The 14,450-nt window shown below is 34.2% G+C and overlaps 2 long non-coding RNA genes across 3 annotated transcripts; both read left to right on the top strand.

The window, feature by feature from the left end:
- Window positions 1-104: 104 nt before the first annotated feature.
- On the top strand, window positions 105-2,447 carry LOC128293970 (uncharacterized). 2 transcript variants are annotated; one of them, XR_008284132.1, is made up of 3 exons: window positions 105-205; window positions 384-486; window positions 2,246-2,447. It is a non-coding gene; the product is annotated as an uncharacterized LOC128293970 (long non-coding RNA). The 2 variants fall into 2 exon arrangements; XR_008284131.1 differs by lacking the exon at window positions 105-205 and adding an exon at window positions 216-248 and having other exon boundaries at window positions 1,523-2,447.
- On the top strand, window positions 2,446-3,120 carry LOC128293969 (uncharacterized). Its single transcript, XR_008284130.1, has 2 exons — window positions 2,446-2,568; window positions 2,643-3,120. It is a non-coding gene; the product is annotated as an uncharacterized LOC128293969 (long non-coding RNA).
- The last annotated feature ends 11,330 nt before the right edge of the window (window positions 3,121-14,450 follow it).

The following is a 14,450-nucleotide window of genomic DNA, read 5'->3' as shown; positions in this document are numbered from 1 at the left end:
AAGTTATATGAGATGTGGTAATTTCTCCTGAGGTTTGTTTATGAAGAAATTTCTCTTCTAAGGATAAGAGGTAAGAATGTTCAATTCAAGAAAAAGATGATTTGTGATACTGACGGGGGACTATTAGTTCTGTATTTTTTCCTAGGTTAATACTTGAAGTTGCAGGTTCTCACTATCAGCTGCATTTATTAACTCGAACTAAAAGGTTGTTGCATCAAATTTGTGCTTCTCTTTACTGTCCTTCTAGGGTACTGACTTCTCACAGTGTTACACGCACTAGGTTATGCTTTAAGTCATTATTTGTAATCAATTTTGCATTGCACTCTTCTATATCTCTCTCTCTCTCCTCCTTTCTCCTAGTAAGAAATCTACAATGTTTGCAGGTAAACTGCTCTCTTGGATTTCCTGATTGAAAGACCTATATACCTGGGATTCAATGCTAGATTGCCATCTGCCATGTTCTGATAAACCTGCATTGCCACTGAGGTAACCTTTGTCTAGTCTTCACCATAAACCTTTCCAGGCATTTTATATTTTTCTTTACAATTATTTTTGCAAGAGAAAATATCTACATTCTTTATTTTCGTTCTCTTAGGGAAGGCGAGTCATTATTTCTAGGACATTGCCTAAAGCTTGGCAGTGCTCATGTTATGTAATGTTCATCCCCTGCAGTTTAAAGCTTACATTTGATTTAGTTTTTCATGCATCTCAACTTGCTTTATATAAAAAGTTTGATATACTGGATGGGCGCATAAGGAATCTTGTCATGTTTGTACTGAGACATAAGTTCTTTTTGTAATTTCTCCTCTAGGAAAGTAGACTTTAGGCTTGAGTATACGTTTGCTTTAGTTGCTATCATTGTAACTCAAGCTGTTTACTGGTATTTGGTTTAATTGTTCATATATTGGCCTCTTCAGTTATCATGTCTAAGCATTGCTGAATTCATTATAAAGTTGAGATTCTTTTGCGTAAAAATTGCACACCTTGTTTGGATACCACGGTAGGGACTAAATGATTCTGAGGTGCTTCTGGTATTTACTTCTTGAGAACTTTGATTTGGCGTCCTGCTTTGCAGTGCTTCTCAGTGTATGGTTAGGGATGACTATCGTTTTTAACTAATTTTGTTCAGTTTCTTGGAATCATTCCTGTATGTCATGGTTCGAAAATCAAGTTGCAAAACAAAAGAAATCGTTCCTGTATGATGTGGTTCAATAATCAAGTCGCAAAACAAGAGGAAATTGTGGAGGTTGGGTTGTTTCCTTTGTTCATTCATCATATTAGTAACTAAGCAGAGACTGCCCTCCCAATTTGCATTCATATGACCTTTCAATATTTATAAAATTTTCCTTGGAAAAGAAATCGACCCTGAGAATTAATTGTGAACCTGTTTCTCAGTTCTGTTTAAGCTTGTAAAGGTCTAGTTATGCTGGGAAATTCTGCCGCAAGAAGAAGTTCTATTCTGGGGATGGAAATATACACTCATAAATGTTTTACCTTGAAATACTTGTGTATTGAAATGCAGGGAAGTTTCAACCAATAATATGTGGGCTATATTTTGCATTTTTGTGGCTGTCAAGGATTAATTTTTTGGTGACTGAGTTAAAAAAAGGTCCATACTTTGTACCTGCAATCGTTAGTTAAACGCAGAATTGAGCCAATTGCGATGATTCAAGGGCAGATTTCTATCATACAAAACTTCCATGACATTGTCTGTAGATCACAAAGCAAGACATTTTTCCATACTTTATTTCTTAGGAATCTTCTCATTTGGTTATTGTATTATATATGTATTATAATAGTTGGACATAAAATAAAAATAATTCTTACAAATTTAAGCTTGAAATTAGAAAGATAAAGTAAAAACTCTTGTCTTCCTTTTATTGCTAGAAGTCATGAAAATAGTTAAATATTGTTAATTGAATTAATTTATTACTAACTCATATACTAAAAACGTGTAAAAAATACTACTCTTATTATTAATGATTTTAGTAATCTTTTATGTAATTAACGCTGCACCACTGGTGTGGCTGTTAGCTTGATGGTAAGGATTTTGGAATTTATTATTTTTTTCATGTCATTTATTTGATAAAAACTAAACAAAATAAAAACCAATTCCATCTCTAGTAATCTTTTCTTTTCTCGTCTTCGGATTTGCTGGCGGTGTCGTCGTATTCTTCTTCTTTCGAACAATCGTTTCTTGTTTTTGGGTGAGTAGCTCGTTTGTCACCTTCTGTTCTGGATGTAGTTCGTTGCGGCCATGGACAGAGAAGCTGAGGTGGCAAAAACGGTGCAATAGTGGGAGTGGAACTGTTGCAGAAACGGAGCTGGGAATAGTGTTATATTTGCTCTTCAGTTTTCAAACATATTAAAGTTTCACTATGATCAATGTTTCCCAATTTGTGTGTGAGACAAGAGGGGAAAAAGAAGAAAAAAAAATTGAAAATCAACAAGATGGTAAGTAAAGGGACGAAACGGAGCCGTTTGAAATTCCATCACAATAAAAGAAATTTAAATATAGCTGATGGAATACTTGTCATGGATTCAGAGAGACTTTTATATTTTTGTTTGGTAAGCTTCTGCTTTGCAAAATTTTTAAGTTTGATCCATTCATGCTTCTGGTAATATTGATATTCTCTATGCAGGTGTGGATTTATCAATTTTGCTGGTAATAGGAAATGTTTATGCTGCCAGGAGGCAAGGCCCAAGAGATAGTTAAATCTTGCGGAATGGGAATGCCCTCCGTATGTTTCTCTATTTCCAGCTCCGCAACGGTTCGCTCTCACTGTCGTACCATTGTTTTCCACCTCAGCTTCTCTGTCCATAGCCGAAACGGACTACTCCCGAAGAGGAAGGTGACGAATGAGCTACCTGATTAGAAAGAAGTGAGGGTTGGGAAAAACAATTCGGTGAGGCTACTGACGAGTCTAACGGCGAAAAAAATTGTTCTGGCGAATGTGATTGAGAGGATTATTAGAGATGGACTTGACTATTATTTTGTTTTGTTTTTATCAAATAAATGACATGTAAATGTGTTAAGGATATTATTATTATTATTGTGGGATATGTTTTAGGAATATTTAAATATAGACAAGAATAAGGTAATCCCATTTTATTTATAAAGCTTAAAAGTATACATCATTTTATAGGAAAGATATATAATATATTCCTAAATATATGTCTAAAAGATATACAATATATCTAAACAAAGATAATATCCCATAATAATATATTTCTTAAATATATCGCAATAATAATATCTTAACACCCCTTTCAAGTTGGAGCATGTAGATAATAAATGCTCAACTTGCTAAGAAGATATTCAAATTGCGGTTTATCAAGCACCTTTGTAAAATGTCAGCCAATTGAATTGAGGCTAGAACAAAAGAAGCCACAATCAACCTATCTTGGATTGCATCCGATAACAAAGTGACAATCCATTTCAATATTTTAGTATGATTTTAAAATACAAGATTCTGTATAATATGCAACGCAAATTGACTATTACAAAATAAAAAAAAATAGCTTTAGGATGATGAACACCTAAGTTCAATAGCAAGGCCTTCAGTTATTTGAACTCACAAGTGACAAAAGCCATAGACCTATACTCATCCTCAGTAGAAGAATAGGAAACAATATGTTGTTTCTTTGTTTTTCAAGAAATAGGAGATTATCCCAAAAATACAAGCTGGCCAGTACGTGAATGCTGAGTTAACGGACAAGTAGCTCAATATGAATCACACCATCCCTTTAAGGACAAATCACTATCAGATCTTAATAGAACTCCTTGGCCAAGAGAGCCTTTTAAGTATTGGACAATCCGTAGAGCTGCGTCCCAATGCTCCTGCCTCGACTCATGCATAAACTAAGATAAAGACATGAACCGAGTATGCTAAATCAGGTCTGGTCACTACCAAAAAAATCAAATGATCCATTAACCGTCTGTACAACTTAGGATCAGTTAAAACCACCCTTATAGCATGTGCCAATCTATAATCTTGCTCTATTGGGAATCCTGCGGGCTTTGCTCCCAAAAAACCCATCTCTGAAATAATATCAAGTGCGTATTTCCTTTGAAAAAAAAAACCCAAAGAACTACAAGTTACCTCTATCCCCAAAAAATATTTGGCATAATTGCAAAAAATACTTGGCATAATTGCAAAAAATACTCTTAACGTTTAGGGGTTTTTGGTTTTGTTGCATTGACCTTTTATTTATTGTGGCCCTTAACGTTGCGATTTTTCTACAATTCAGTCCAATTTTAACGGGAAATGCCAGTTGACCTTTAGTTAAGCATCGGTCAACAAAACTGTCTATGTGGCGTGCCAAGTTGAAGATGACGTGTCAAAAAAAGAATTAAATATAAAATTAAAAAGAAATAAATAATCTAAAAAAATAACCTCACATCGTGAAATCCCAAATCATCCCAAAAAACTATAAATCCCAAATCGTGAAATCCCTAAAAACTATAATTCCCAATCGTCGTTGAATCCTTAAAACTCTTACAATAAAAAGGAAAGCTTCAACAATTTCCAATATTCAAGAAACTTACGACAACAAAAGAGTTTGATTGTAAAAGAAATCTTAGGGGAAGGAGGGGGAGCCAAAGATTGATATGATTAGGACAGACTTTGCAACCCAAATTGAAAGGTAGGTGATTTTTGATTGGGTTTTTTGGGACAATGTTCTGGTTTTTTTATTTTTAATTTGGTATAATTTAGATACCCAAAGTAAAAAAATGTTATGTTGTTGTCTGTTGTAGTTTCCATTGCCACAAAAATGGGTTTTTTTAACAATAGTGGTGGTTGAAAATTGTTAGTGTTATCGATTTTTTATGCGATAATGAGGTATAAGATGTAGGGACCGAACTACATAGAAAAACAATAATTCCAAGCAAAAAGCTTTTCAAATATATTTGAATATCGAAAAAGAAGGATGCCTACTATGTTCTATTGTTTACTTTTAGTAATGTCTTAGTGCTTGTTGATGTATTCAAAGAAGTGGTCTTGTTTTGGATTTTATTTTATTTTATTGCTGGTTTTTGCTGAGTAAATTGTTTGTTTATGGTTACAGATGTCGTGGGATGAGAAATAATACCTTATTTTGCACGTGGGTGGGCACTTTTTACAGGATCCATATGTTAGATATGTAAGTGGGGAAGTGATTAGGCTTAAAGAGGACCCAAGCGCAATATCCTATTTTGAATTATGTAAAATATTGAAAATTAGGTTAGGGTTTCACACTGTCATGTTAATATATTTTCATGAGCCTGGTACAGTAGGGTTGCAAAATAATCTAAGGGTGATTTATGATGACACTTCCACAATAGCTATGTTAGACTTTTGAGTTAAGTTTAAGGAGATTAACCTATATGTTAAACATGAGGGAGATATGTTACTATTGATTGTTGGGGAGAGTGATTTTGAAGATGATATGTTACTATTGAATGCTGGAGAGAGTGATTTTGAAGGAGTAGAAGCTGATGGGGAGGGTGATGTTGAAAGGGTACAAGCTGATGGAGAGGGTGATGTTGAAGGGGGAGAAGCTAATGGGGAGGATGATGTAGAAAAGGTACAAGCTGTTGGGCAGGGTGATGTTGAAGGGGTAAAAGCTGATAGGGAGGGTGTGACTGCTACACAGTTTGAGGCAGATGAGTATGATGGTAGGAAGATGAGTTTAGGACCAACTATTGGAGAAGATAATGGTAGTGGTTTTGGATAATTTTTTGGTGATGAAAATGATACTGATTTTGCAACATCAAATGGAATGGACAATGTTGCTATTGCAGTTAGTGGAGAAGAGGAGGATGGGAATGAGGATGAGGTATATGACTCAGATGAACATGGAAACTTGGTTAGGTCAGATAAAGATGAAGAACATGGAGATGGTGAGAGAAGGACAAGCAAGTTTCCCTTATAGAAAGACCGGCTTGATCCGTTAAAATTTAGTTTGGGAATGTTGTTTAAGGATAGCAAACAATTTAAGAGTGCAATTCGAAACTACTTTAAAGAATGTAGAAGACAATTGGAGTTTCTTAAGAATGAATCGAAAAGGGTTGCTGTGAAGTGCATTGCTTCCCCTAACTGTCCGTAGAGAATTTTGTCTAGTTACAGTCCTGTTGCCAAGTGTTTGCAAATTAAGAATTTTCAGAAGGAGCACCATTTTTTGGCTAGTTTTAAGAACAAAATGGTGACTGCTGCTATGATTGCTCAACATTTTGAAGCAATTATCAAGGATCACCCTAAGATCTTCCTGAGCGAAATTCAAAGAAGATGTGCTTCAGAGATATATGTAAATGTGAGCATTGACTGTTGTTATAGAGCTAAGAAAATAGTGAAGGAGAAAATGATTGGAAAATCTAAGGAGGAATTTGGCTGGTTATGAGAGTATGCTCATGAGTTAAGGTCAAAGACGCCGACAACATAATAAAAATGGTTGTTCAAAGGGCGACAACAGATTCCCCTCCTCATTTTAAGAGGTTTTATGTATGCTCTGATGCACTAAAGAGAGGTTGGAAAGTAAGGTGTAGGCCACTCATTGGGCTAGATGATTGCTTCCTAAAAAGCCCATTTAAAAGTGAATTTCTCGCAGCTGTTGGAAGGGACGTAAACAACCAAATGTTCCCTATTGCATGGGATATGGTTGAAGTGGAGTGCACTGATTCATGGGTCTAGTTTCTTAGTCTTCTATCAGTTGATTTGGGCTTAGAAGATGGGTATGGGTACATAATTAGTAGTGACCAACAGAAGGTTAGTGAATTAACTAATTTGGTTTTGGTCTTGTCTTTTTATTCTGTTAAGTATTATTAACTATATTTTTCTAACAATCTATCTGGTTCATTATGACACAATTAGGGCCTTGGGATTGTAATTTTTGATATACTGCCAAGGGTGGAACATAGGAATTGTGCGAGGTACGTGTTTGCAAATTGGTCAAGGAGGAAGCTAAGGAAATCATATGAGTATGATTTTTGATAGATTGTGAAGTCCACGACTGAGAGGGAGTGGGAGGAACTATGTGTATCACAGAGAAGAAAGATAATGATGCTTATGATAGTTTGATGAGAAAGTCTCCAAAGGTGTGGACTAGGGCTTTTTTGGGGACTACTTGTAAATCAGATATAGTTGACAACAATCTATATAAAGCCTTTAATTCAAACATTGTTGAAGCTAGGTTCAAAAGCATTATCAAAATGCTTGAGGATATTAGGACCAAGATGATGACTAGGATAGTACAAAAAAAGAAGTTATGTACTGGATGGAAACAAAATTATGGTCCATTGGTGAAAGCTAAATTTGATGCCAACAATAAGGGCTGTGTAAAGTGGCAATTGATATGGAATGGTGAAAATGGATGTGAGATGAGAAAATGAAGTTATTGATAAATGCCAAAAGTAACATGTTTTAGCTTCTTTCTAAATGCATTTTTGGATATTATTTGATTTAAAATGGTGAATTTTATGCTCTCAATCCTTTAAATTCATGTTTTTACACTTGGGAGAGCATTTGGGAGCAAAAAGAGCAAAAAATGATCGAAAAACAATAGAAAATCAAAAAATCGAAGCAAGTTTCAGGAACCACATGGGCTAGGCCATTCTACACGGGTTGGACACACGGTCGTGTGGGTCACACGGGTTGCCATACGACCATGTGCTAGACCATGTGGATTTTACAAATCGCACTCTAAACATGCGGGAAAACACAATTTTTAGGTTTTTTTGGGCATTCTAAGACATATATATGACAAAGCTAAGAATATGAGAGTGAGTTGTCAATGAATATTGAAGAAAACAACTCAAAAAAACAATTGAAGCCGAATCTGAAGCAAATTTCCATTAAGATTGAAGATCTCCTTTTGATTTCTTTGAAGTTTATTAGGAATTTCTTTATTTCTTGTGGTTATATTATCTTTGAGATGTTTTTATTTGCTATCATGAACTAGTTCTCCAAATACCTAGGGAGATGAACTTTAGGATGGATTCTGTTATTTGATTTCTATTTTTATGCAATAAATACTTGGATCTTGTTCTCAATTATGTGTGCTTAATTTTTGGTTTAATATTTCTAGATTATTAATCCATGTTTGATGTGCTTGAATCAAAGGAGGAATAAACCCTGTTTAAGAGTAGATCTAGCATAATTGAGTGGAGTTGCATGCAATCCTAGAAATAGGACGACATAAATCTACCATATTAGAGTCAAATCTAATAGGGGGTCCATATATCGAGTTAACGCGATTGTGACAGCCCTAATTTGACCCTAGTCGAAAAGTGGTTTCGGGATCACAAAACCGAGTCACAAAAATAATTAAATGTTATATTCTGTGTTTATTATATGTGAAAGTGCATGTGTGAAAATTTCATGCTTTGATTTTGTCATTTGAGAGTAAAATTATAAAATAGGACCTATGTGAAAATTTCTGAAAATGCTATAGGCCAAATTGTAGTGGCCAAATAATTTGTAGTGTAAAATAGGAGGATTTGCATGTCAAATCTCCCATTTTACATGTAGTGGCCAGCCATCATGTTGGTGGTAGACAACATGTGCGAATTTTTTTATTGAAATTATGGCATGAGTATGGCACAAATATTATATGCCATTTTGTGTCATAAATTATTGGGTAATTAGAATAATAAGAGTAACAAAAGGAAGTGAAGGAAAAGTTTTGTCCATCCTTGTTCATGGTAGCCGAAAATGGAAGAGAAAGGAGAGGAAAAGAGCTCTTGAATGTTCGGTCACTTGGGGAAGAAAATCCAAGGTAAGTTCATGGTGCTTTGCTTCTATTTTGATGTTCATGGGTTTTTCTTGTTTCTACCTTAACCCATGAAGCATATTTTTGATATTTGGTTGTGTTGTGAGCATTCGGTCATGAATGGAAATAAGAGAAATGGTTGTTGTTTCATGTTCTTTTGATGAAAAATGGAGAATAGATAAAGTTGAGCCAAGCAAATGAGCATGTATGTGCCTTAGATGCTAAGGGGAAAAATCGGCTAACATGTTGTGTGTATTATGGCCGAATGTGAACTTGGATAATATTGAGTAATGTTGTGCTTTAAAATGATGAAAGGAAGATTATGCTTAAGTGAAGTTATAGGTATGTGATGATTGATTTGTGATATGCATGTTTAAATAACATGCATGCAAGGTATGTGTGAAAGAGTGAATTGGTAATAAATCTGCTTGGGACAGCAGCAGTAACGTGATTTTGGAAAATCACCATAAATTGTAGGAGATCATTTAGAAGCTGAATAAATTATTTAATTAAAGCTTAATGAGTCTAGTTTCTTATAAAAGAAACCGTGTAAGAAAAATAATTGCCGATGATGAGATATTTGAAATGATGTGGGACAGGGTTAGAATGACTTCTAGATCCTCTGTTCTGTTTTTATAAAATCATTATAAATTGTAAAAAAATGGTTATAAGATGAAGTTTAAATGCTTAGACTCCTTAATGAGTCTAGTTTCAAATGAAATAAATGAGAACATATTTTGAATTTTTTACAATGAGAAATTTTATTCGAAGTGAAGAGTGGTCAGATTAGTCAAACAGTGAAATAAGGGAAACTTTAAGAAAAATCTGGTATTGATTGGCCAAACCAAAAATCCTGAAAATTTTATGGGTAAAATATATATGGGTCTATTTTCAGAGAAAATTAACAGAACTTGATCTGGAGTTTCGTAGCTCCAGTTATAAATGATTTAGTGACTGTTACTCAGGAAGATAGCTTGCAGTGAAATTATGATTATGTGGTAAACATTGACAAAAATTTGTTAATGAGTTGCTTATTGATTTCTTATAAGCTTACTATGATCAGTAGGTGTGAAAGTTGAATACATATATATTATATTTTGAAAGTGATGCTTGAATAGTCAAATAATGACTATTTTAAAATCTTTAAATTTTAAGCTCAAGAGCATAGAGGGGCAAATTCGGATAAGAGAAAAGAGAAAGTAATCGAATAGCCGTTGTAATCATTCGGCAACATTTGAGGTAACTTCTTAAGTGTTTAAGCTTGATTCCTTTTTATATGCCTAAGAGTTAAATTAATATGGTAAAGGGAATGTAAATTTTATTTAGTTAATGTGCCGAATATGTAATGATTTAAGGCTATAAGCCGATTATGGCTATTATGCTTAAGTTGAATTGGATTTGGAAATTTGATGCACTAAATGAGTGTTACAATGAATAAACTATGCCGTATATGTGCTGGTGGAGATATCACGATTTGTGATTATTAAATACCTAAAGGAAACCATGATGTGTATAAAATTATTATTATTAGTCCTTTGTGATAGCGAATATGGCTTGGCACTAAAGTGATTAAATGTGAACTTCGATGAGGTAAACCATTAAAAGTGTGGTGCTATAAGACTATGGGCTAATACGATATGTGGATTCGTTCCGTAAAGTAAATTATTCAGGTATGCGATATGTACTTAGGCATGTTAAATCGATTGGAATTGAATCATGAATGTGAATTGAGAAGCATAGGTAAAAATGCTTATGACATATATGTGAGTAAGGGTAAAACCATTGTAAATTATCGATAAGGATGGGCTATGTGCGGAACCATCTTATAATTGCTAATTTGAAAGGTTGTGTGCGAATCAGTGAGCAATATGTATATATTAGATGAATCGTGACCTTTTGGTTCTACTTGAACTAAGTTGCACGATAAATAATTTATGCATATGACTTATAGTCGAATGGTCACTATGGGTTAAGTTTGAATGGTGAAATGGAAATGTGATATGTTGAATGAGATGTGTTAATATATAATTAAATATGCATGATATTTGATGTGTATCCGGGCTTAAAGACCCGCAGGCTTCGTGCTAGTAAAATATCCGGGTTAAATCCCGCAGGCTTCGTGCTGGTATTATATCCGGGATAAATCCCGCAGGCCTAGTGCTGGTGTTATATTCGGGCCTTCGTGCCTAGTAGGCTTCGTGCCAGTGATGTGTATTCGGGCCTTCGTGCCTAGCAGGCGTAATGCCGGTGAAATGATATGTTATGTGAATTCGGTGTTCCTTGTAAGATAAGGGTTTAGCCGAATGTTAAAGATGAAATGATAGTGTATTGTATCATGCTTATATGGCCTAATGGCAAGTATAACATGTTGGTAAATATGCAATGTGCTTTTATAATCGAATGATAAGTTTGAAATGAATGTGAGTGAAATGTTATGCATAAGCTATCAAATGTTAAGTGTGAAAATGAGATGAAAGAAAAATGTTTGAGATGTATAATTATATATGCGTTCGAATGATGTTAGTACTCAATTGATATGAATATGTTATATGGAACTTGTTGATTTGATTATTCGGGCCTTTGAGCTTAGCAGACTATAATGTCGGTAAGATACTATTTGGGCTTTCGAGCCTAGCAGGCTATAAAGCCGGTGAAATGATATCAGGCCTCGAGCCTAGCAGGCAAAATGCCGGTGATTTGAAAAAAGCCTATGACTAAGGTACCTCGTGCTAGATTGTCAAATGAATACATTTAATACGTAAAGTGGGCCAGGTACGCAGTATGTACTCATATGTGAGTTTGATTTGAAGTGAATCATAAGGGAGTAATGTGATACGTACGTGAATAAATGTTAAAACTATACCTATGATCATGATACACCTGGTTAGGGTGTGAAAGTATGTGAGGGTATTTGATAAAAATATGTTATATGAATTCAGATTAAGTGTGATAAGAATGCTGAACGTGCATTATGTGCTTGTGTATATTCGGCCAGATGGCAATATCCCTAGAATTTGGCCTCTTAAGAAATTAAATAATCGAAGTATAATTGCATTTATTTGTTTGCATTGCTTAAGACTTACTAAGCTTATGAAAGCTTACTTCGTTGTTACATTTCTCTGTTTTATAGATTGTTAACTTCAGTTACCTGCTCGGGTTGGAGTTCGCCGGAGATATTATCACAATGTCGAGCTCACGTTATCGGTGTAAGTAAATCCTAGTATTTCGAGTCTATGGCATGTATAGGGTTTTAATGTTTTGGACCTCGTAAGCTCATATATGGGATAGATTGCATGTGAAAAGAAAAGTTTTAAATTGATTGAAATTTTTCAGCACGGTTTTTGTGTGATTGACTAAGTTTAAGTCAGGTAACACCTCGAACCCTATTTCGGTGAGGGATACGGGCGAGGGGTGTTACAGCGATAATAGGTATTTTAATTAGAAAGAAATTTTAATTAATCAACCTAGAGTTAGTTGCTCTTAGTCTTGAAGAAAGATATTAGCATAATTTAGAGATTTCTACAGATCAAGGTACTAAGTGGAGAAATTACGTGGTTTAGATTAATAATGGCATATGAAGTCTAGGTGGATTCTTTCTTGGGTATTGTCTCACTTCTTGGTTGTTAATAATTTATTTTACTGATTTGTTCTTTGTTGTGTTCTTTAGTTAATTAATTTAGTTAACTTTAGTTTTAATCAATCACTCCAATTTGTCGGTTAAATAATAGAAAGACGGTAATTACTAGTACTTTTAGTCCTTGTGGGAATGATATATTTCCTCACTGCGGCTATACTATTAATTCATAGGTGCACTTGCCTTTTTCAAATTTTTAGTTGGTTTACAACTGCAATCAATTATCAATATACAGTGGACCTAAGTCAAAGGATATGTAGTTGTAGAAATTGGAAAATTAATAGGATTCCATGTGCCCATGCATGTGCTACCACGTATCACCTAGGGCTTCAACCAGATGACTATCTGCATGAATGTTATCATATAGAGACCTATATGAAAGTTTAATCATTTCCAATGCAGCACATAAATGGGCCATATGATTGGGAAAAAATTGGTATTGAGCTAGTGCTACCTCCTATTGAAAGAAAGATGCCTCAGAAGCCCCAAAAGAATAGGAGGATGCCTAAAGATGAACTGAAGAAATTGAAGCCTGAATACTTGAGTATGAAAGGCCAAATCATGACATTTACTCAATGTGGCCAACATGGCCATAACAAGCGGTCTTGCTCACAAGGAAACGAACATGCTAAACAAGTACAATGTTGTTTTTCACTTACATATATTGAGTAAATTTATTTTGTTTAACCACTTTCATTGTGGTCCATGTTTTGCAGCAAGATGCACAACCACCCAAACAAAAGGAGAAATATCCCATTAAAAAGCCAACAACCTCAGATTAATCTAAAGGAAAGCAACCCAAGAAAGGCAAAATACATGGAACATGTGAAATAGTCCGTTTTCAGTGATTCAAAAATAGTGGTTTTGAAACCACAATTTTGACGAGTGAATTATTATTTTAATATTTATTATAGGTCTACAGGATTATATTAAGGTCGTATTAAAATTTTGTTAAGAAATTTTGCTGTTTAAATGGTTAATTAAGCGAAAAGGACTAAATTGTAAAAAGCGTAAAAGTTGAGTTCTATTAGTTAAAAGGGTCCAATGGATATGAAATCTTAAACTAAAGGACTTGAATTGTATATAGACCATTTAAGGTGCCAGTGGATGTGTATGGACAAGCTTTTAATGAAATTTTGATAATTTTTAAAGGTTTAAATGGTAATTGATTAATTAAAAGAAAAATTAAGTAAAGAAAGATGAGACAAAGTCATCATCTTCTTCCTTTCATTTTGTTTCAACTAAAAATCACCATTTTTTTAGGGTTTGAGCAGTTGACTAGGCTTTCATCTTGCATGTAAGTGATTCTGGGCCTCGTTTTTAATGATTTTTATGTTTTTGAGTTTGTTTTAGCTTAATCTAGCTAGCCCGAGGGCCAATTTGCAAAATTTTTAAAGGTTGAGGGACTTTCCATGAATTTTTTTGAATAGGTTTTGATGTTAGTTGATAGATTATTAGTTTTGGTTGTAAAACAAACATGTTTTGTTCAGTGATTTTGATGAAAATGACAATTAGCGATTAAATTGTTAAAAGTGTGAAACCATGAGTTTTGTTGTGAATTTTTGATAATTATGAGTTGCTTTAAGGTCCCTTGCTTCATGGGTTAAGTTGGATTTAGATTAAATTGGTTAAATTTTAAGTTATGGGCTTAAGGAATAAATTGTGAGAAGTTAAAATGTTAGGGGTAAATTTGTAATTTTACATAATTATGAATTATGGATTAAATTGAATTCTAGAAGTATTTAATTGAATGAAATTATTTATTTAGATCAAGATAAACCACAATCGGATCTAAACTGAGGACAAGCTAAAGTTTTAAACTAGTTCGACTTTACTTCTATGCCCTGGTTATTGAGGTAAGTTTGTATTTGAATGTTTTCTATGTTGTAATATAAATGAATTTGAAAATAAATCTATTCATTCTATGATGAATTGACGGATGATGAGTCCCAGTTGAACTTTAATAATTCTTGGGATGCAAATGGCATGTCATTAGGGATTTCATGTTTCGGGTGTTGGTCATGAATGTCCTACCAATGGCTGAGGTCCTGCATTTGTTGTGAATTCT

Source organism: Gossypium arboreum, chromosome 6, assembly GCF_025698485.1.
Source record: "Gossypium arboreum isolate Shixiya-1 chromosome 6, ASM2569848v2, whole genome shotgun sequence".
Lineage (NCBI taxonomy): Eukaryota > Viridiplantae > Streptophyta > Magnoliopsida > Malvales > Malvaceae > Gossypium > Gossypium arboreum.
The sequence above is the reverse complement of the archived record's forward strand: the minus strand, read 5'-3'. Positions and strand labels throughout refer to the sequence as shown.